This window comes from Macaca thibetana, chromosome 16 (assembly GCF_024542745.1).
Source record: "Macaca thibetana thibetana isolate TM-01 chromosome 16, ASM2454274v1, whole genome shotgun sequence".
Lineage (NCBI taxonomy): Eukaryota > Metazoa > Chordata > Mammalia > Primates > Cercopithecidae > Macaca > Macaca thibetana.
In genome coordinates this window covers 39,795,060-39,816,409 of record NC_065593.1, presented here as the reverse complement: position 1 = coordinate 39,816,409, position 21,350 = coordinate 39,795,060, and the positions used below count along the sequence as shown (strand labels likewise).

Here is a 21,350-nt window from a genome sequence, read left to right as displayed (position 1 = left end):
CTTGTTGCTATTCCCATAAACCCAACTGTTCTTACTTTTTTTTTTTTTTTTCATTTTCATCTGTCCATCACACTCAATCTACCTGTATCAGAGCCCACAAGGCTGCAAGGTCAGCTGTAAATGATCTTGAAATAGTACACAAAAATATCACCTGAAATGACCAGTACTTCAAAACCCACTGCTAATGCTCAGATATAAACACAGATTGAAGCAGCTTTGAATTCATGCCTTTAGCACCCTGTAGTACAAAATGAACAGGAAGAAAGACAATTTCATGTGCACAGGTAACCAGGAACAAAGATTCATCCAGATAAATCGTCCGGAAGGTCACAGAGCTGAGGGCCTTAGCTGTGGGGGCAGACAGAAAGCAGGACAATGCGAAACTTGTGCTAGAGATTGTTACTGAACTCCGTGTCCTCGACCCTTGTAGAAGTTTCTGTGGCACACAGAGCAAGATTTAAATGGAAGGAAATGATGCAAAGGAGGAAGAGAATACCCCTGCCTTGATATATTCATATTAGAGTTAAAGTTCTTCCTTTCAAATCTCTGCGTGCTGGCCCCTTCTCCAAAATTCACTTTGAATTATAGCTCAAGGCCACTGGCTGGAATGGAATTAATTCTTAGTCTCCAGCCACCCCTGGAGGCTGCGGGGGCTTGGGAAAACACTCCTTTATGGGATCCTGAACCCCTGCTACTTAGAATGTGCGGTGCCACTGTCTTCAATTTATTTGTAGGAACAGCCAACAAAATGAATAACCCTTCAAAGTGGGAAAACAGCGAGGAGAGAAGGGAACAGAGCTCCGGTGAGAGACACAGTTGTGCCTCGGTCATTGTGCTCTGTAGACTGAGAATCACCACTTTGTAGCTGTGTGACCTTAGAAAGCCACATCATTTCTTGGAGCCTCCGTTTCCCTTTTTGTAGAAGGATACAATTTCTATTTGATTGAGTTGTTGTGAAAATTAGAGGTAATATGTATAAAGGGTCAAAGGATTAGCAATGAGTGTTCTATTTGCGGAAGCAATTGTGATCATTGTTATATGTGTCAACTGTTGTTACTTTCTTCAATCCCTGTCTTTGGAAATATCTTCTTAAGGTAACTAGGTACTGTACATAACCCTTCCTCTGGAGAGAAATGTCAGGAGATTTTGCCCAGTAGTTACTGGATTGGGGTATTTTGACCCTAACACTTGTAATCAATTGACAAGTATTTCTCAGTCCCCTACCAAATTTAGGATGTGTACCATGTTAGGAATACTGTATTTTTTCCCAGGAGACCTGCACATGTTGGGTGTTCACACCTTGGTTCCTACTGAGAGTCAAAAATTGGGGTTTTGGAAATTGAAGCAGCTTGAAAACTCATTTGTCAGAGCTCATTGGAGTCAGTATTGATCAGTGACTCTCAGAAGCTTGGAATGCCCAGTCGGAGTTGCAATCCATAGCAAAGAACTCCTGAGTTTCAGGGGATATCATTTCGTAAGGTTCTGGTGAAAAGACACTGGGATCAAAGGGAACACTGAGGATCTAGAAATAAGTTCTCCATTTAAATGTCTTATTTTAAATAATGGAAACACATTTTAACATAATTTCCTTCTTGGAATTGAAAACTCAATAGTCCTCACAGAAAAGGAAAAAAGTTAAACCTTGTCTTCAAATACCGAACTCAGGTAAAATAACGCTCTGCTGCTCATAGATTGTTGATCATGATAAAGATTACAACGCAAAATAAAATTCTAAGAGATGTTGGCTTGATGGATGGATATTGCAAGCAAACCAGAAACAGGAGAAAGTTCTTGATTATTCTCTGTGGCTCACAGGAGTGACCAGAATAAAAGTACCAAGTTACTCTTAAGGAAAATAAGTCCTCAGAAGGGAAGAGTGCAGATGTAGCCTCGGGCATTCTGGGAATTGTATAATTTCAGTCTTGATTGGTGTTTGTCAACCTTGGCACTGTTAACGTTTTGGGTAAATCTTGTGTCCTATGCTTTCTAGGATGCTTGGCAGCATCCCTGCCCCTACCTCTTGAGAGTTGCAAGTAGGACCCTCATTGCTCCGGATGTGACTAGTAAAAATGGTCTTCAATCACTGCCAAATGTCCCCTGGGCATAATAAAATCACTCCTGGTGGAGAACCACTGGTCTAGAACTTCAACTTGGACAGCAAAATCTAGGCTTACTTTAGGATCCTGTCACACGAATGGATAAACCACCTGCAATGCTTTATGGCAAAACTTTTAAGAAGGTCAGGGGACGTTGGGTTGCCAAGAAGAAATAGAATATTAATAAGAGCATAATTATACACTTAGTTGATAAAACTAAGCCATCAGGCTAATCAGGAGATAACTGCAGAGTAGTTTACCAAACCGTTGTTCCTGGCTGTTCACTCAGCATGCATCTTTTGAGCTATGCTCTGTTGTGGTGTTAGTGCTACCTGTTTGGTTGAAGGGCAATGAAACCATGAGCTGATAAAGTCTGCATTTCTAGGTCTACCCCAAGGATTTCTTGGAATGACAAGGTGAGCAGTCTTGTGAATATTTATTTATTTATTTATTTGAGATGGAGTCTCGCTCTGTCACCCAGGCTGGAGTGCAGTGGCACAGTCTTGGCTCACTGCAACCTCCACCTTCCAGGTCCAAGCTCTTCTCCTGCCTCAGCCTCCCTAGTAGGTGGAATTACAGGCATGCACCACCACGCCCAGCTGATTTTTGTATTTTTAGTAGAGATGGGGTCTGTTGGCCAGGCTGGTCTCAAACTCTTGACCTCAAGTGATCCACCCACCTCGGCCTCCCAAAGTGCTGGGCTTACAGGTGTGAGCCACCACACCTGGCCCATTCTTGTGAATTCTCATACTATTTACCATGACTGCCCCACCCCCTTTCTTATCTTGGGCACCCCATCTCTATTAGTCTAACTGACCAAAGAATGAATGAAATATCTGAAGAAATCCAGTTTTCTTTCAAGAAACAATCCAGGGATTCATTAAAACCTGTTGTGGCTATTGTATGGTCACCAAGCTTTCTGGGCTGACATCTTAATGAAGGGAAGAGTAGTGGTTCTTGGAGGCTGGAGCTAACTGCAGGGGCTCCTCGGTCATCCAAGGTGCAGTGTCCTGAATGTTCCTAGGCCAGCAGAGATGGCAGGAGTCATTCTGATGACTTCAATGTTTGCATTGTAGATACTTTCAGAGGTGGGATGTGGGGGTGCTCTCCTGGAGGCATGAATATATGCCGGGTACTGGAAAAAGAAGAATCTGTTTGCCCTGAGAATTGAGCGATAGCTTTAAGGACAGCCATCCCTTTAGGGAAAGTCATCTATAGCAGACAAAGGCAGAGTTATTTTTATATCACATGCTTGTAAAGCCAGATTTGAAATTGTTTCCTCTGGTGGTTTTTCTTTGAATAGCTGGGGGGTGTCCTACCACTGTTAGGCCCATATTCCGCTGAGAATTAAGAAGGCTGTCTTTCTAGTTCTGAGCATGGAGACCGGGTTATGATGAAGGCTGGTTACAGAGTACAGTGAAAACCCTTCCATGTGGTCGTGTGTGGGAAAAGGATGGCATAAGTGGGTGGCACAAAAGGAGCGGGGGTGGGGGAGAACCCATTGTACCTTTGCAATATGGAGTTTGTGTTCTGTTTCTGCCGACCTTCCTTGTGAGAAGGTTTGGGTATGGAAAGAAAATGCTGGCCTGGGAATCTGAATAATGATGGAGGGAAGTTCTGCGCAGGTGATTTCTGCGTTTATGGAAGGTCGGAGGATTCTCTTTCTTTTCTCAATAGTGAAGCTCCCCTTAAGGGCGTGCAGTTCACATATCTTTCTAATCCGGCAGACTGATAACATCTGCAGGTTGGGAGCGCCATGACTGATAGTGGCTGTGCCCGGTGTCTCAAGCATCTTGAAAGTGCTGTTCATTCATCAGGGGCTAGGGGATCCTGAAGGGGAGGGAGTCATTGCTCTGTTTCTTGGAGAGTTTATCTTCTCCACGGAGCCCTGTAGAGGACGGGCTTGCTGACATTCACAGGATAGTAATCCCAAGCCTGTGGCAAGAGGTATTTTGGGGTATGTCTGGAAAGCAAGGCAACTTGGTGGTTAGGAGTGTAGGCTGTGGGCTCAGGGGCTTGGGTTTACATCCCGGACCCACCCCTGGCTTGCCATGTAACTTTGTGTCAATTTCTTAACCTCTTTAAGCCTCAGTTTACTCATCAGTAGAATGGAAATTACAAATGGCCCCTCTCCCTTGGAGTTTTGGCAGGTTTAAATAAGATCGCACTTGACAAGTCCGGCCGGTGTGTACTGCATGAGTACTCAGTGCATTCAGCCGTTATGGTGTCAGTGGCATGGAGGTACAGAAAGGAATGACTGGATTCCCAACCCCTGTTTTCTATTTTGGGGTTTATTTACCCAGTCCCCTTCCCTCTGCAAAAATAGGACATACTTTCATGCATTTTTTTTTTCTTTCCCATCATGTCCAACACTTACTCTGTGCAGCCAGCCTGACCTTTCTCTTCCTTCTGGGTTAGGACAAGTCACTTCCCTGATGTTAACCCAGCAGCATGGCTTCTGGGTTACCAACTCCTGTTCTGCCAATGTGGAAACAGCCACTGTCTAGGTGCCCAGCCCCCGAGCTCTCGTGTGAGCCCTGGCAACCCTGGCTGCCTGCCTGCATGACCGTGTGCTCCAGACACGTGGCTGTGCCCTGTGGAGCTTGCCCAACGCTGTGTGGTGTGCTGGCTTGCTTTTTTTTTTTTTTTTTTCCTTTCCCTCCTCCCTCTCGCTTCCCTTCCCAGGAGAATGACAGCAAGTGCCAGCAAGCAATTGTAATCCTGACCCTGGCATGAGAAAGCTGAGCTCTGGAGGGCAGCTCAGATGCCAGGGAAACCTGTTCTGTCCAACATTCTAGCCAGACCCCAAACCCGGCCCTCTCTCCTGCCTGTCTGCCCAGAGGCCCTGTCTTCTCTGCGCTGCTGTGGTGGGCAAGATTCCTGGAGGCCAGCTCCTGCCAAGGGTCTTGGCAGAGTCTTTCCAGTTCAGCACTGTGCCTACCAGACTAGAAAAATAGCAGTATAAAGACAGAATTAGGTGGAGGAGAAGGAAAGGGGGTGGGGGAGGTGGGAAGAAAAAACCCTTGTTAACATTCTCATGTAGAAAGCCAGAGAAGGGGAAGACAGCCGTGATTTATTAGGTTTCTCAGAAACCTCTCTTCCAACTAGCACTAATCACTTTTACCCAGGAATCATTTTTTATGTCTCAGCAATGAAAATGGAGAGAAGAGGGGAGGTAGTAGAGAAAGTAATAAGATGAAAAAAATTAGAAAATAATATATTAGAGAGGTACAGGGCCTGTGTTTGATTCTGTAACGGTAGTGGGTGAGAATATTGGTCACAGCTAATAGTGATTATAATAATAATAGGCCCTCCCCCAGCAAATGTCTTGTCCTAAAGATACTACACCACCGTTTTCCTATAAATTTCAATTTCCCTCAGACTTAGGTGCCTCTGTCTCACCAGGCACAATGTCTGTCAGAATGTCCTGTGTTTGAGACACCAGTCTATATGGGCAATATAGCAGTAATGTTTTTTAGAGCACAGAATCCAGTAAACAAACCAACCTGAGTGTGAATCCTGACTTTGCCACTCATTAGCTGCTCACGATCTCAGGCAAGTCATTTAAATGCTCTGAGCTTTCAGCTTCTCATCTGGAACTTTGGAACAATCATTGGACCTGCCTCATAGCACTGTTGAAGGTCATATGAGCCAATGCATGCAGAGTAATTGTCACCCTGCGTCGCACACAGCAAGTGCTTAATAACAGCTGCTGCAAGCAGCACCTTCACCACCATCGAATCGCATTTCCCATGGGAGGACCAAGCATGGGGCTCAGAGAGAGTCTTGATACTTTTCCCTTCCTAGCTAATTAAGGAACACTGGTCAAGAAATTTGGATTTCTCTCCTGCTTCTCTGCCAAGTCTTGCTTGCCCTTCTCTTAGCCTCTGAATTTTAGGTGACCTTGAGTAGCTGACTGTACCCTTTACTCATTCTTCCTGGCTCACGGGATTAAATAAACCAAATGCATTTTGAAGAAGTTTTTTTGTTTGTCTGTTTGTTTTTTGAGACAGGGTCATGCTCTGTTGTCCAGGTTAGAAAGCAGTGGCATGATCATGGCTCACCACAACCTCAACCTCCCAGGCTCAAGAGATCCTCCTACCTCAGCCTCCCAAGTAGCTAGGACTACAGGCATGCACCACCACACCTGGCTACTTTTTGTATTTTCTATAGATACAAGGTTTTATCATGTTGCCCAGGCTGGTCTTGAACTCTGAGCTTAAGCGATCCACCTATCTTGGCCTCCCAAAGTGCTGGGATTACAGGTGGAAACCACTGTGCCCTGCCCAAAGAAGTTCTTGATAATAGATTTCTTCCGTGTCATATTTGGTAATAGGTCAATCAGTTACTGCTACCATTGAATGTTTAACGATAGACATTAATACTTATATTTAAAGGCAATATAGTGACCTTGGGGGTAAGGAAGCCATAAAGGTATGTTATGGTGTTTCAAAAGGAGAAGGGTTCAGTTTATTCTCCTGCTTGCAAGCAAGACTTTACACAAGCATTCCAGAATAATAATTCCTCCTCTACCCAAGGGGTTCTTTGATGAGTAAATTCTTAATCTTTCTGAACCTTGATAGTCTTTTCTGCAAAGCAACATCCTTGTTGGGTTTCTGTGAGCTTTCTAAAGCTACCATGTAGGAAAGATCCAGCTTGGTGCCCTGTACATAGTAGACAAGCCTTTACCATGAGTCAGTTCAGTTACTTTTCTCTACGAAGTGATACAGTGATTAGAAAACAACAGAGGACTTTGGGAGGCTGAGGCGGGAGGATCGCTTGAAACCAGGAGTTTGAGAGCAGCCTGGGCAACATAGCAAGACCCATCTCTACAGAATATATTTTTTAAAATATTAGCTGGATATGGTGGCACGTGCCTGTAGTCTTGGCTACTTGGGAGGCTGAGGCAAGAGGATCACCTGAGCCTAGGAGTTCGAGGCTGCAGTGAGCCTTGATTGCATCGCTGCACTCCAACCTGGGTGACAGAGTGAGAACCTGTATCTAAAATGAAAAATAAAAGAGAAAGCAACAGAGGAGGTTTTAGGAGGCGAAGAGCAATGTGCACGGTCCCAGAAATAGCATCTGTTTTTGTTTTGTGCTTTGGTGTTTTGATTTGTGCACCCTGAGGAAGAGAGACAAGAGTACAATTTGGCTGCTCGTTTCCAGAGACAGTGATTTAGTAGGGAAGATAAGACTTTTAGGCAAAGTGATGAGTGACAGGACAAACGAGCATGTTCTCAGTGTCAAATGATTGGTATATAGAGGCTCCCAATATCTGTTGAAAAGAGGAGGTTGAAAGATTAATCAAGAAAATGAATAAAAATTTTAAAAATAAATAACAGAGCAGTATAGCCAATAAGAGCTGCCAGACCTCACAGGAAGCAGCCTTTGCTCAAGGCAAAGGTGCTGGGGGAAGCTTCTTAGAAGAGTTGTAGCCTGTGATGGGCCCGGAAGGAGGGGTGAGAGAGCCAGATTGGAGAGGTTCATGCCCCACAAAGTTACAGGGGCAGGAATGCCCACAGGGTGTTTTAAGCAACAGGGTGTAGATCCAGTTTAGCTGGTGCAGAAAATTCATATCAAGGAGTCAAGGAGATGAGTCAGAGAGGTTGGTGCCAGTCAGGCTGACAGCTTCATGAGTACCAGGCTGCAGCGCTTGAACTTTATCCAGTAGGCAATAGGGAGCCATTGAAGGTTTTTGAGCAGGGAAGTGGCATGTGAACATTTCCACTTGAGTTCAAGGTTGGATTGGAAACATTTTTAGAAACTTGACAATAGTTTCCTCTGGCAAACCAGGATTTCCTTATTTTTATTATTTTGAAAATAAATACTCTCCCTTGAACATCAAACAGCTTTTCAAAACACGATGTTCTAATGATCTAGAGAAAGTAATTCAAAAACACAGGGTTTAGGTTTCATTTATAAAACCCATAATTTTGGTGATTGGGGGAAACACTGTTTGGCAAGGAAATAGTTTGAGGGATTTGACTGGTTCAGAATTTAAAAGTCCAAAAGCAGGCCTGGTCTCATAGGAGTAGAAAAATAGATTTTAATAAACCCAACTCATTAACGTTCATCACTTTTAAATGCCTCTATTTTATACAGCTTACTAGGTTTGCAAATAAGTGTATTGAACCAGATGTTATGTATATGTTTGTGTGTGCGTGGGCATGCATGCGTTTGGGTTTGTGGGTGGGGGTGGGAAGGTTAATGTCTCAGTGATACAAGTGGTACCTGATTATAAGGATTACCTGGAGCAGTAATATCAAGCTAAAAATACTAAGCCAAGTTTCTGGCTAGCTTATTAATTTTACTCCTGGGAAACAAAGGAGTCATTATTACAGTTTTGCATTCTTGAATCCTGACCTTGTATTTGTGGCTCCCTTCTTTCCTGAAAACAGAATTGTACATCATGCTTAGATATGGGATGTGTGTGTGTGTTTCACATTGGGAGTACTAGTAAAGGAAAGGGACATACATTGTGGGAGGGGATCGGATTGTAGGGGGTTGGACGGCTGAATGTCACGTGCATGAAATGACTTGCTCAAGCACCCTCTAAAGTGTACCCTGATATCAAGCCAAGATTTCAGAAGGCTCAAAGAGTTGCCATAACCCAATCTAGTTCACTTACATAGAAAATAGCTGTCAATGTGGGCATTTCACCTCCAGCTACATACAGTTGGGATAATTACAGGAGTGTTGGCAGAATCGAGTGTCTGCTGGGGGAGAAACTATAGTATTTGTTTCTGTTAAATTGGCTTGTGTGGTGGGTACGGACGCCATGACTGAATGTGGAAATTCCTAAAATGTTAGTTTTTCTTCTTTTCTGACTTTAACAAACTGATGTTACTCTCTTAACTCACTACCTATCCAATCTCATTTTCTTTCCTGAAAAACTACGCAGCTCCCCTGTCACACAGGGTTCGTAAAAGTTTTGTTTTTAGAAGTTTAATCTGGGATTTGTTTCCTTAATGATCTTTGGAAGAATGCTTTGGAATTTGAGGTCTTATCATGAGACGTGGCTTGTGGCTGTTAAACCCTGTTGCCTCTCAAATTTTGCCTGGGAGACCCTATATTCCTAAAAACAATGAGTGCATGCTACAGAAAGATGCTTCAGGGAGCTACAACACTAAATCATCTGTGACAAAATGTTCTCTTAGAAAGTGGAATTGCATAAACGGATCAGCAGAAATAAATGCTTTGGCAGAAATTCCTTGAGTGGGGAAGAGCAATGCTTTCTTTTCTAATTAGCTCTGGGTAACAGTCTGCTGTGATGTCTTTGCTGTGGAACCCAGGCATGGACAGTGGAGCAGGAAAGTCTCATCACTGCTCTCTAAGTGCTTCTCCACTTAATGGAAAGAGTTAAGCACGCCTGTCCGTTCATACACAAGAAATGCCACTTGAATTGAATTGAATTGAATGGGAAAAGCAAAGGTTTGTTTGGGGGACGGATGCCACCAGGCCCTGACCGGTGGGAGTCAATGCGGCAAACCAGATGAACAAGATCATCTAGATACGCAGTAATCAGATTACCCAGAACAGAAATCTCAATACCCCAAGATATGAAGGGTTATTTTAAGGATAGTGGCAAACAGTTAAACTCAACTTGCTCTGAAGATTGAACAGAAGACTTAATTCACCTTAGGATGGAGTCATTATGATGTGGGCTGAATTAGTATCACTGAAGGAGACCATGCAGGCTTTTACTAGAGAACTATGAAAACAGGACAGAGATCTCAGATCCAATCAAAATAGTATTGCTTTTAAAAGGTCAAAGGCCATTGAAAGATTTATAGAGGAACTAGTAGGTAATACAAACTGTAAAGATGGAAATAAAGCCTTGAAAGAGTCTCTGAAGACAAGAAGAGAGAAATTTGCAGAACTGGCCTCGTAAGAATTGCATAAAATTCATTTCATTATGATTGATTTCTTTGTATTAATACACCTTCCTGGGGAAGTGAGTATCTTTTTTCCTCATAGAATCTAAAGCATGTTTGTTTCAAATGGGCAGTGGCAACTAAATGATTTTAAAATAATATTTATATTCATGTCAAAGAAGTTATTTTTAACATTATAAGTGAAATTTATCTAAACATAGTAGGCCAGATAATGATATTTAGTTATTGACTTCCTAAACAACTAATGACAGGAAGATTCAGTATTACACAAACTAGGTATAAAGAAGCAATTTAGGTCTGCTTATTTTATTTCTTCTTTGACCCTCTCACTTGCGTGGCAGTAACATTGCATTGATTCAGATTTTATGATCATTTTATCTTGAATTGCTTAAACTAAAATTTATATCTTTGTCTTCTTTATAAAGAAATATATTACTAGCTGGGCACAGTGGCTCATGCCTGTAATCCTAATGCTTTGGGTGGCCAAGGTGGGAAGATCACTTGAGGCCAAGAGTTCAAGACCAACCTGATGAGACCCCATCTCTACATTATATATTTTTTTAATTTAAAAAGCAAAAATATTACCAAACAGATTAATTATGCAAACATAATTTTGGGACACAGAGTTAACTTGAGTACAAAAGAGTTTTTAAAGATTTTAACTGTGTATATATAAATTAATATTCTGAATGACAAGTGCATATTAGTGAATAGCAAAATAATTTTTGTCATTCAGACATTTCAGTAATTGAGATTAGCATTCCCACCAAATTGTTGCCAGTTATCTCCATCTGTCCCCTTCTCCATTCCCCCCACCACTAAATTTTCATATCTTTAAATTTTCATATAAGTATATGGAACCGAAATATTATTTTCATTCATTTACCTGCCATCAGAGAGGATGTCATCGGCCAACCCCCAAAGATGGTGTGGGATCTACCAGCCATATAACTCTTCTGCATTTGTTCCCTCCATTGTAAGTGAGGGTGCTAATACCTGCTTCAGAGGATTCCTGGAGAAGTAAATGAGATGATACATGTACAGCACTTAGAACAGTGCTCAGTATATAAATGGCAGCTTTCAGCAGTTTTATTTTTATTCTACAATTACTATTCCTTCTCTTCTTCCACCTCCATGGCTATTTTATGGACACTTAAGTGGGAACACATCTTGTGTTACAGCAATGCTATAGCAGTGATGGCCTGGAAACTGCTTTTGAGTTATTGCAGGGAAGAAAGGATCGTGAAGAGATAATAAAGCAGGTGAGCACCCTGTGTATTTACACCTGTGAGAAGATACATCCCACCTCAAACACCATTTGTGGTCCTATCACCCTAGCATGTCACAGTGTAACTGCCTGCTTTCTTGGATAGCTCTTGTAATAGATGTATGCTCTGCAGAAACTTTGGTTTCCAACTAGTCTGCGTCTTCCATCTCCATATGCCCTGCTGTGCCTGCATATGTCTTCTGGTGCTATGCCTGGAAGATCTTGAGTGGGTAAGGGTGAAAGGGAATTTAGAATACATTTCCTTTGGTGCTCTAGAGCCTTTCCAACATGCTGCCAGATCTGTGTTTTCTGTTTCTTCTTTTTACCCTTGGTGGCACTTCTGGGCCATAAAGTAGTGAACCGGCTGTCCTCTAGTTGTTGTTGATGGGCTCTTGAGTGACGTGGAGGCAGGAAAATGGGTTTTCAATGGTCACAAAACTCCCTGACCTTCTGCTTTCCTTAGTGTGAGTCTCTCAAATACACACTTCTTAACTCTCCTTTCTCTGTACCAGAGGGAAACATGGCAGGGAGGGGTCCAGCTAGGAAAGAATGGGCTTTTCTGAAGTGGAATGGAAATATAAGGAAATTGTAAAAACAAAAGTAGATTATTTGGAAGAAACATCTAAAAACAGTTTTTACACAAAGGGGACAACTAGAAGTTGATTGATTTAAGAATTGAGTTTAACCTGGTGTGACTTTGGTTTCCAACTAGATTACAGCTGTGGGGTTCTTGGCCTTTGACATGCATCTCGCTCGACAGTAGGTTGTGCACTATACATATGGGTGTGGCAGGATAAGACTTTTAAAGGTACAGCAGTCTCGAGAGATTGCAAAGTACATCAGCATGAAACTAGGCAAGATTTTAGCCTCTTGAGAGGGATGTTCAATTTCAGCTAAAGCTCCCTCAGAATATTTTTGTATCCCATCAAATATCCCTGAGTCGCGGCCAGGCGTGGTGGCTCACGCCTGTAATCCCAGAACTTTGGGAGGTTGAGGAGGGTGGATCACTTGAGGTCAGGAGCTTGAGACCAGCCTGACCAACACGGTGAAACCCCGTCTCTACGAAAAATACAAAATTAGCCAGGTGTGGTGGCGGGTGCCTGTAATCCCAGCTACTTAGGAGGCTGAGGCAGGAGAATCACTTGAACCCGGGAGGTGGAGGTTGCAGTGAGCCAAGATCGTGCCATTGCACTCCAGCCTGGGCAACAGGAGCGAAACTCCATCTCAAACAAAACAAAACAAAACAAAAAATATCTCTGAGTCCCTCCCTGCTTTTATAAAAGAGTGGACACAATGCTCCTAAGTTTAAATCAGGTCAATTCAGTATGAAATCATAGCAATAGCCATTATGTGTTAAAACCAGGATTGTCCTAAATACTTACTGTAAGTGGTTGTAGGAAATCAACTCATATTAGAAATGATATTGGTCCCTGGAATTTAGTCTGTTCCCAAGAGGACTGAATGTTGTGAATACATTGCCAAAGTATGTTTTCTTTTTTTCTCCATCAGCCCTTCCATTCTGACTACAGGCAGCTTAAAAATAAATTTGGGCATATCTCGGTGGCCAAAAACCATGGAGATCAGGATGAAATCATTTTCAAGGCAGAAATAACAAGCGTTGATAAAGATATTCAGAGAAACACAGTCCTAATAGCATCAGCACGTGACTGTGGAGCCCTTTAGTCACCAAGCTAAATTCAATTTGGAATCAGGGGTCTGCTGAAAAGCCAGGAAACTTTGAGCAAGTCACTTGAATTCTGAGCCCCCATTTCCTCATCCGGAACATGGTGGCCTATTTTGTAGGATTGTCATGCACGTTAAATTACATTAAACAAGCTATCAGTAAAAGGATGTGGGACTGTGCCTACTCGGATTGTCACCCAGCGAGTTTTAATTCAGAGTCCAAATCTGGTATTTAAAGACCACGTTCTAAAATGCACTTGTAGTTAATGTCTTTGGAGTCTTGCTTCCAGGATTTTGAGTTGCTGGACTGGGTCTTTGTAAGCTCCGTGATGCTGCTTTGGGAACACAGGAGATTTAATCTGTAGTCCTGGCTATGCTCTTAATTGCGAGTATAACCTTAGGTGTTCAGCTTCTCTGGCTTTTACTTTTTCATCTGTAAAATGGGAATAATCTGCGTCCTTCTAACTTACAAGTATGTCATAATAGAAAACTGACCGAACAGTTTACATCAACGTCCGTTATTATTTCCGTTGGGTTTTAGGTGGCAAGAGATGGAAAACACATAGCAACAATTTCAAAGGTAGGCCAGTTCCAAAGAGCACTGAACTTGGAGTCAGCCAATCTAGGTTCTAAAGCCAATCTGTCAGCATTAGGTGTCTCTGGACAGGTCACCACATCTCTCAAAACCTAATTTTTCTTGTCTATAAAATGTAGGCGCTGTTTCTAGCTTTGTGACTCCCATGTTCAAAGACTACTATGTGCTGGAAGACGACTAACATTCATGTTTTGGTGAATGTCTAAAAAAATTTAAAGCCCCTTGGGGGTAATGGAGCTGCTCCCGAGCCAAGTAGTAGATGGATTAAGAATCTGACATTCTGCCACTCATAAAGGATGACAGAGTTTAAAAACTAAAGCTGAAAAGCAGAAGACATTTGACACCTTTTGGAGAAAAAACAACAACAACAGTGAAGCTAGTGACTTCCTTAAAAAATGGTCTTCATGCTGAATGGGAACCACCAGATTCTCTCTGGTGTTCAGCATTCCAGAGCAACCCTGAAAATAAATTATCCGGCTGGAATCATTGCTCCAACAGTTGGATTTCTTAGCAGTAGTTTATTAGCCAGACAAAATAATTTTTTTATAAAGAAAAAGAAAAAAAGGAAAGCCCGCAGAAGGAAAAACCCCAGGGCCCACTGCTAGCTCTTTTGATGACAACTTTTCTAGAAGGGCAGTGGCCAGAGGGGACCTTTGGCTTTTCTGGGTGGCTGGAGTCAGGTTTGTAGGACCTGCCTGTGATAGTAGGTTTCATCTTGCAGCTGACTCTGATGGATTAGTAGGTACCTGGAAAGTCATTTTGAAAGATTCCAAGGCTTGGTCTGGGCTCAGTGAAGAGTTCTGTGATTAACTAGTGATGTCTGCCGTTGGCTTGGGTGGGGCAGTACTGGTGCCTGGTGTTTGCTGTCCTGCCAGAGCAGGTTGGGAAGATCCTTCAGTACTTGTCCTTCTACTGGGCAGCAGATCAAGGACTCGGGCCAGTGTTGCTTCCGATGTCCTGGAAAAGTGTTTTCCAAGCCTCCAGCACATAATGTTTTACTCTCTGAAGGAGGCTTATTCTGATTAGCTTAACAGAGAGAATGGAAGAAAGGAAGTCTATTGATTCAGCTCCTTGGTCACGAGACAGGAATTGCAAGGTGGAGGGAAGCTGGAATTCCAACATGTAATTCCGTGGATACTCCGATAAAGCACAGGCGTAGGTGCCACTGATCCAGCAGAGGCAGCCACAAACCGCAGGCCCTGGTAAGCTGCCTGTGGCCAGAGGTCATGGCTGCAAATGCCAGGGGAACTGCATCCTTGGTAGGCAGTCAACCATACACTCCATACTTGCGATTCTTGATATTTGAAATCAAAGTGCAGCCACTTTTCTTTAAGGAAGCTTTAGAGAATTTGCCAGTCTGTTTAGGATTGAAGGTGATTCTCAGTTATCCATGCTGATGGAACAGATAAACTGAAGTTCATTTCTCCTCAGCTGTGGAACGTGCTTTATGTTTTTGTGCTGTTGATCTGCTTTCCTGGTAAGGTTTGAACTCTTCAGATTTTTCTTTCTATAAAGAACGGTTGAGGGGGAGTGTAGTGCTTTTTGCAGCTCCCCCAGTATGTTTCTAACATAGCCAGCCAAATGTCTCTGAGCCCTCCCAGCCTCCTAACTTTAAATCCATGAACTGCACCAGGGAAATAATCAACTAGCTGCAGTTTGTTGAGCACTTACTGTGTGCTCCCTGGGATCCAGGTACAGCAGTCTTGAGGGATTACAAAGTACATCGGCATGAAACTAGGCAAGATTTTAGCCTCTTGAGAGAGATGTTCAATTTCAGCTAAAGCTCCCTCAGCATATTTTTGTATCCCATCAAATATCTCTGAGTCGCAGCCAGGCGCGGTGGCTCACGCCTGTAATCCCAGCACTTTGGGAGGTTGTGTGACAAGGACTTGATCCAAGAGTGTGTTGGGCAATAGGGTGAAGTGGGCTGCAGGTTAAACATTGGCTATAGGGATTTGCAAAAGAGTTCACTGAGAGTGGGCCTGACTTCCTCTGCTACTACTGTTTCCTGTTGTTTCCAGTAACTGCACTTGAGCTCTGCATACGATTAACTTTCAATTATCCTGAGGCTGATTAACTGGTTTGCAGATTAACCAAGGTGAAGGCTCACCTGGGCCTGGGAGTCACTCATCAACTCAGCTCTCCATAATTAGCTGGTGATGGCTAATTGCCTGCCCCAGGGTTAGGAAACCTGGGCACTGGGTGACTGCAGGGGAGGGGGACCAAGGGATGACTTCTTCCAGGACCTTCTACTCTCTCCAACCAGAGGTGCCCTCTAGCCCTATAAACTTCTGCGTTCTCCAGTGCAGTACCTGAGAGGTTCAGAAATTCTCTGGGTCCTGGTGCTCTGCTCCTGCTACCTTTCAGCTCCTGCCCCCAACACCCTGTTCAAATTGGGAACAAGTTGACCACAGGGCACAGTGAATTTGAAAATCTGGAGATTAAGTAATACGTTGAAAGGGACCCAGTGAGCAGGGGCCACTAATCCCCTTTCTTCCTCAGCCTAGGAACCTCCTCCCTTCCCAAGATATAGATAAATATAGAATAGATTGAGACCCTGAGCAATGGTCTCTTGGCCAGTGGAGACCAAGACCACTGAAGCAAGGAGTCAGGGGCTGCCCACAACAGCAAAGCTCCCTAGAGTCCAGGCCACCCAATCGTGATTGTTTGGGATCCTTGTGATTGCCTCCCATGGCTGCCCAGGTTCATAGAGAGTTGACCGCATTTGCCTGGGTCCCTGTGGGGTGAGAGTATGGAAATATGTGTATTTGTCACACCTTACACCAGACCAGAATATACACAGTTTAACCTAGGAGTCAAGCTCCTGCCATATTTGGAATGATCTCAGTTTTGAGACATGGTACCTTGGATCCCAGGTATATCCAAAGTCTTGAGAGTGTCCATTGAGGACTTTGGTCTGTAGCCCACCAAGAAAGAGTAAACATTTGCGCAGGATCCTATTTGATGGGATTCCATGGATTGTTTTCATTTCTTAAGCAGCATTCCTCTGAGCCTTTGACATGTCTTTCCATCTCTGGCTGTGTTCTCACTTGCATTTGCCAGGCCTGCAATGCCCCTGCCTTGATACAACACAGTGTGCCGGCAGCTGCAGTCCCTTTTCAGCCAGGGCCATGGGTTTCCTTGGGTCCTTCTCTCTGGCTCACGTTTTCCAGGGCTGTTGGTGTGTACAGTCTAGAGATCACATTTTATTAACACAAAGAAATCTGCTTGGGCTGCCTGGCTCTTGCAGTCACGTGGAGAGAAATGTGTTCCTTTGGTCCTTCAGCCTGCAGCACTCTGTGCAAAATACAGCAGAGAGCTGGGCACGGGGCCAAGCTTACATTTCACTTCGGAACACACTTTCACATCACTCCTTGGCAGAACATCCACGGCGGTGTCTATTTGGGGAGTAAGTTAGAGAAGTGTTGTTTCCCTCTTATGAGTGTCGAGAGATAGGACCTTTAGAAAATGTTTTACTTTTCCCCCGCCTTCATCTTCTTCGCAGTGCCCAGGTACTAAGGTGATCCAGCTAAATGTGGCAGTGGTGCCTGTGAGAAGCCCCTTCCTTCCTCGGGCCACCCTTTTCTCTTGCAAAATCAGTAAACAGAGCCAGGACCGCCTGGGACACAGAAACTGAGGCCAAGGTAATAACATCAAAACCAAAGTCCTGGAACTCTTGAGTAAGCTAGTTACCCTCCCAGATAAAACAACTTTGTTGTCCAAACCTTCTTTCCAGAGATCTAAGACTTTTCTAATGTTGGTCCAAGGCCAGCCATGGAAGGAAGGAACTTCAGCAAGCCGCCTGGAATGGCAAACACTGTTAAAACAAACAAATGGACCTTTGCCATTTGGTTTTCCCTGACTTGTCTATTTTTATTTCTTTTACCCACCCTTGTACTTTACCTCTCGATAGTACCCTCCTTTTTCCACCCCTACTGCCATTCTCATCTCACTTTTCTCAGGGGCCAAGCTGGCTGTTTTGCCTTCAGTAAAACAAGTATCTAATTTCAAAAAGAGGAATTAGGAGAAAGAGGTGGTATAATTCATTTTTGGGGTAATCTCGCTTCCCCAAGCTCCTCTATTGTTTGTTCTTATAAGTGGCCACCTGAAGCTTGACTGCGTTTGAAAATAAAGTTGGTTTTAGAATTTTAAACCTTCCTTAGGAAAGATCTGAATGGTTAGAAAACAAAGATTTATTGGAATAATAACTGACATTTCTCTTCTCAATGGAATAGACCCCTCTCATAACAAATGCTTCAAAATAAACTCTTTTTCCCCATCACACGAAGCCATAAATTCCATAAGGATTTCCCAAGCGCCAAGCCTTATTCAGAGTCTTATATTTACTGCTTTGGAATGTTGCTTTTGCCATCAGTATCATCCAGCCAAGCAACAACCAATCAAGACTTACAGAAACTTGTCCAGCTAGATGCACGTGCCAGGTTGCTGCTTCCTACCATGTTGGAAGGCCTCCCTTGTCACAGAGGATGCCCCAAATCTCAGGGACTGGGATACAGCCTCCTGCCAGTCCGCGGGTGCAGTCTTTACTTACTCTGCAGAAGGGAGGTGACAGAAACCCATTCCACCTGTCTCAAAAACCTGCTGGTAATTAACTTTAAAAATAATGCCAAGTTCTCACATGGCTGGTAGATGCATTAGCTCAATCAGAGGCGAGGCAGGGGAGAAGCATGCTGCTTCAAAGAGTAATACTGTTGCAATCATATTAGTCATTCCAGGGGAGGTTAGATAAGGTTATTGAAAAGGTGAAGTCACCCTGTACATTGAAAGAGGTCTTCTGAAAGTGTTGAGAAAGAGTTGAAGTTGAGACATTTATTTGGAGCTGTCTCCCCCTTCCCTTTATAAATAAGACCGGTATTTTTTAAAAGCCACGTTTTCTTTTTTTGATCGATGAACGCTCTCATAGTTGATGATTGAGAGTCATCTACAGCCAGTATCAAGAGTCAGTTCTGCATTACTCATGTGTAGATTATCTCTTTGGTGTACTAGCCATAGTCAATGTGTAAGCCCTGGCCAGTTGCCATTTGCCACCCAGCAAAACAACACACCATAAGGCATCTACCCTCTGCCCGCACTTGGGAAGTGTTCAGGGAATGTAATTTCATTTTATAATTAATTGAAACAATGCACCGTGCATTTCCGTGGTGCATTCTAACAGCAGGACAATTGTTATTCAGAAAGGACTGTGTCTGGACTACTTTGAGAATCAGTAATTTAAGTTGTTGGACCTGTGTTTGGCCTATCCTCATACCAGTGTAAATACTTTAATCCTGCAAGATTTTCTCATTTTGGCCGGGCGCGGTGGCTCAAGCCTGTAATCCCAGCACTTTGGGAGGCCGAGACGGGCGGATCATGAGGTCAGGAGATCGAGACCATCCTGGCTAACACGGTGAAACCCCGTCTCTACTAAAAATACAAGAAAATTAGCCGGGCGAGGTGGCGGGCGCCTGTAGTCCCAGCTACTCGGGAGGCTGAGGCAGGAGAATGGCGTGAACCCGGGGGAGCGGAGCTTGCAGTGAGCCGAGATCGCGCCACTGCACTCCAGCCTGGGGCACAGAGCAAGACTCCGCGTCAAAAAAAAAAAAAAAAAAAAAAAAAAAAAAAAAAAAAAAAAAAAAAAATTTTCTCATTTTGCATAAAACAGGTGAAGGTTTTTTGAAGTCCATCTTCCCAACTCCCAAAGCACTCTAGATACCTTGGTAGGTCCCTGTGGACTCCCTGTAGTTGACTTGCAAGTTTCCCAGAGGTGGGGACTGGCTTTTATCTCTGGCACCTAGGCAGCTGCTTTGTCCCAGAGGTGATATACAGGAAACATTTGTTGAATGAATGAAGTAACGGATACACTAATTTCATTGGAAGTGGTTTGAAATGAGTGCGTATGTTGGCAGAATTTTGTTCAACATGGTGGGTCTTTGCAAAGGGTCTTGATAGCATGATGCACGCCTGTGGGCCAGACATGACTCAGGATGGTCTTGGAGGAGGCGAAGTGCAGATACACCCCTGCTGATAGGCTCCTCATAATACTTCAGTGAGCTGTTTTTCTCATGAAGATTTCACTATTTTCTTTTCTTTTCTTTTTTTTTTTTTCTGAGATGGAATCTTACTCTGTCACCCAGGCTGGAGTGCAGTGACGCAATCTCAGCTCACGGCAACCTCTGCCTCCTGGGCTCAAGGGATTCTCCTGCCTCAGCCTCCCGAGTAGTTGGGATTACAGACATGCACCACAGTGCCCATCTAATTTTTGTATTTTTAGAAGAGAGGGGGTTTCACCATGGTGGCTAGGCCGGTCTCGAACTCCTGACCTCAAGTGATCCGCCCTCCTTGGCCTCCCAAAGTGCTGGGATTGCAGGTATGAGCCGCCGTGCCCGGCCAGTTTTACTGTTTTCTGATTGGTAAACAAACCGCACCCATCCAGTTTCACTGTTTTCTGATCGGTAAACATACCGCACCTGGCCAGTTTCACTGTTTTCTGATTGGTAAACATTCAAGGCCAGATGCCATGGCTCACACCTGTAATCCCAACACTTTGGGAGGCCAAGGCAGGTGGATCGCTTGAGCTCAGGAGTTTGAGACCAGCCTGGGCAATGTAATGAAACCCCATCTCTACCAAAAATAGAAAAAAATTAGCCAGGTGTGGTGTGCTCACCTGTAGTCCCAACTACTAGGGAGGCTGAGGTGGGAGGATTGCTTGAGCCCAGGAGGCAGAGGTTGCAGTGAGCTGAGATTGCACCACTGCACTCCAGCCTGGGCAGCAGAGCCACACCCTGTCTCAAAAAAATAAATAAATAAATAAATTTAAATTAAAAAAAAAAGATTCAAGAATGAAGAGTGTTTTCAGAGAAGAGGATTTAGATGCTTACAAATAAAAGTGGATATTGACCCCCCAATTTTCCACCCTTTAATCACAGAGACATGATTGGAAGTCAGCAGCTCCAGCCTGCATGTTCCCAGATCACCTGTAAGAGTTCTTAAAACTCATCCCACAGGTTCTTAATTGGGATTTTTAACTGGGTAAGTAGAGAAGCTCCATGTTGGGTGTGGGGAAGGGAGGATGCAGATGGATATAAATATTTTGAAAAAACATCAACTTATGTTTCTTTGGTTGATAGATACAGGAGAATGCCCCTCCTCTCCATGTGGTATGTCAGGGTATAGCTTCTTTGAGCACAGGATTTGATTGGTTTACGGAATGGCATGTCTCCCTATGCCAGCCAGTGATAAGTGGCGCTAAAACAGACTTGGCCTTGCTAAAGGCTTCCAAGCACCAGGCCATGAGTAGTTGACCCCACCACAGAGGTATGTGCAGCTGGCAGGAAGCTGCCCTTCTGGTTCACTGACTCAAGAGTTAGAACAGAGTGATCCCTGGACTTGCAGTGCCCTCAGTATCCCTGCACAGAATTCATTCTGTGTACCCCAGACCCTGTGTGCCCACAGCAGGAAATACAGTGTGAGCCTCTGGCAATATCCAGAGTTGCCTGAGCCTCCTCACATTTGCTGCTTCTGTTCAGTTTAGTGTGCCTCAGTTTACTAATATGCTGGGGAAAAAACACCCCTTTTGCCAAGATGAGATAGCAAAGTTCTCTGCATAAAATAGTGCATAAAGTTATTCATATGACGAGGCATTTGAAAAATTACTTTGAGAATGACTTAAAATATAGAACAATTTTTTTAAAATGTGGCAAACATCCTTATTCTTATCACCCAGAATTAACAATTCAGTATAGTTGCCATATATTCATATATAAATTTACCTATATATTCATATGTGATTCTAGATATTGCAGATTCACTTGGGG

General features: G+C 43.6%; 1 protein-coding gene across 2 annotated transcripts in view; it reads left to right on the top strand.

Annotated features, from left to right (window-relative positions):
- Positions 1–21,350, top strand: part of HLF (HLF transcription factor, PAR bZIP family member) — a 59,806-nt gene that overhangs the window by 3,464 nt on the left and 34,992 nt on the right. The window lies entirely within an intron of this gene.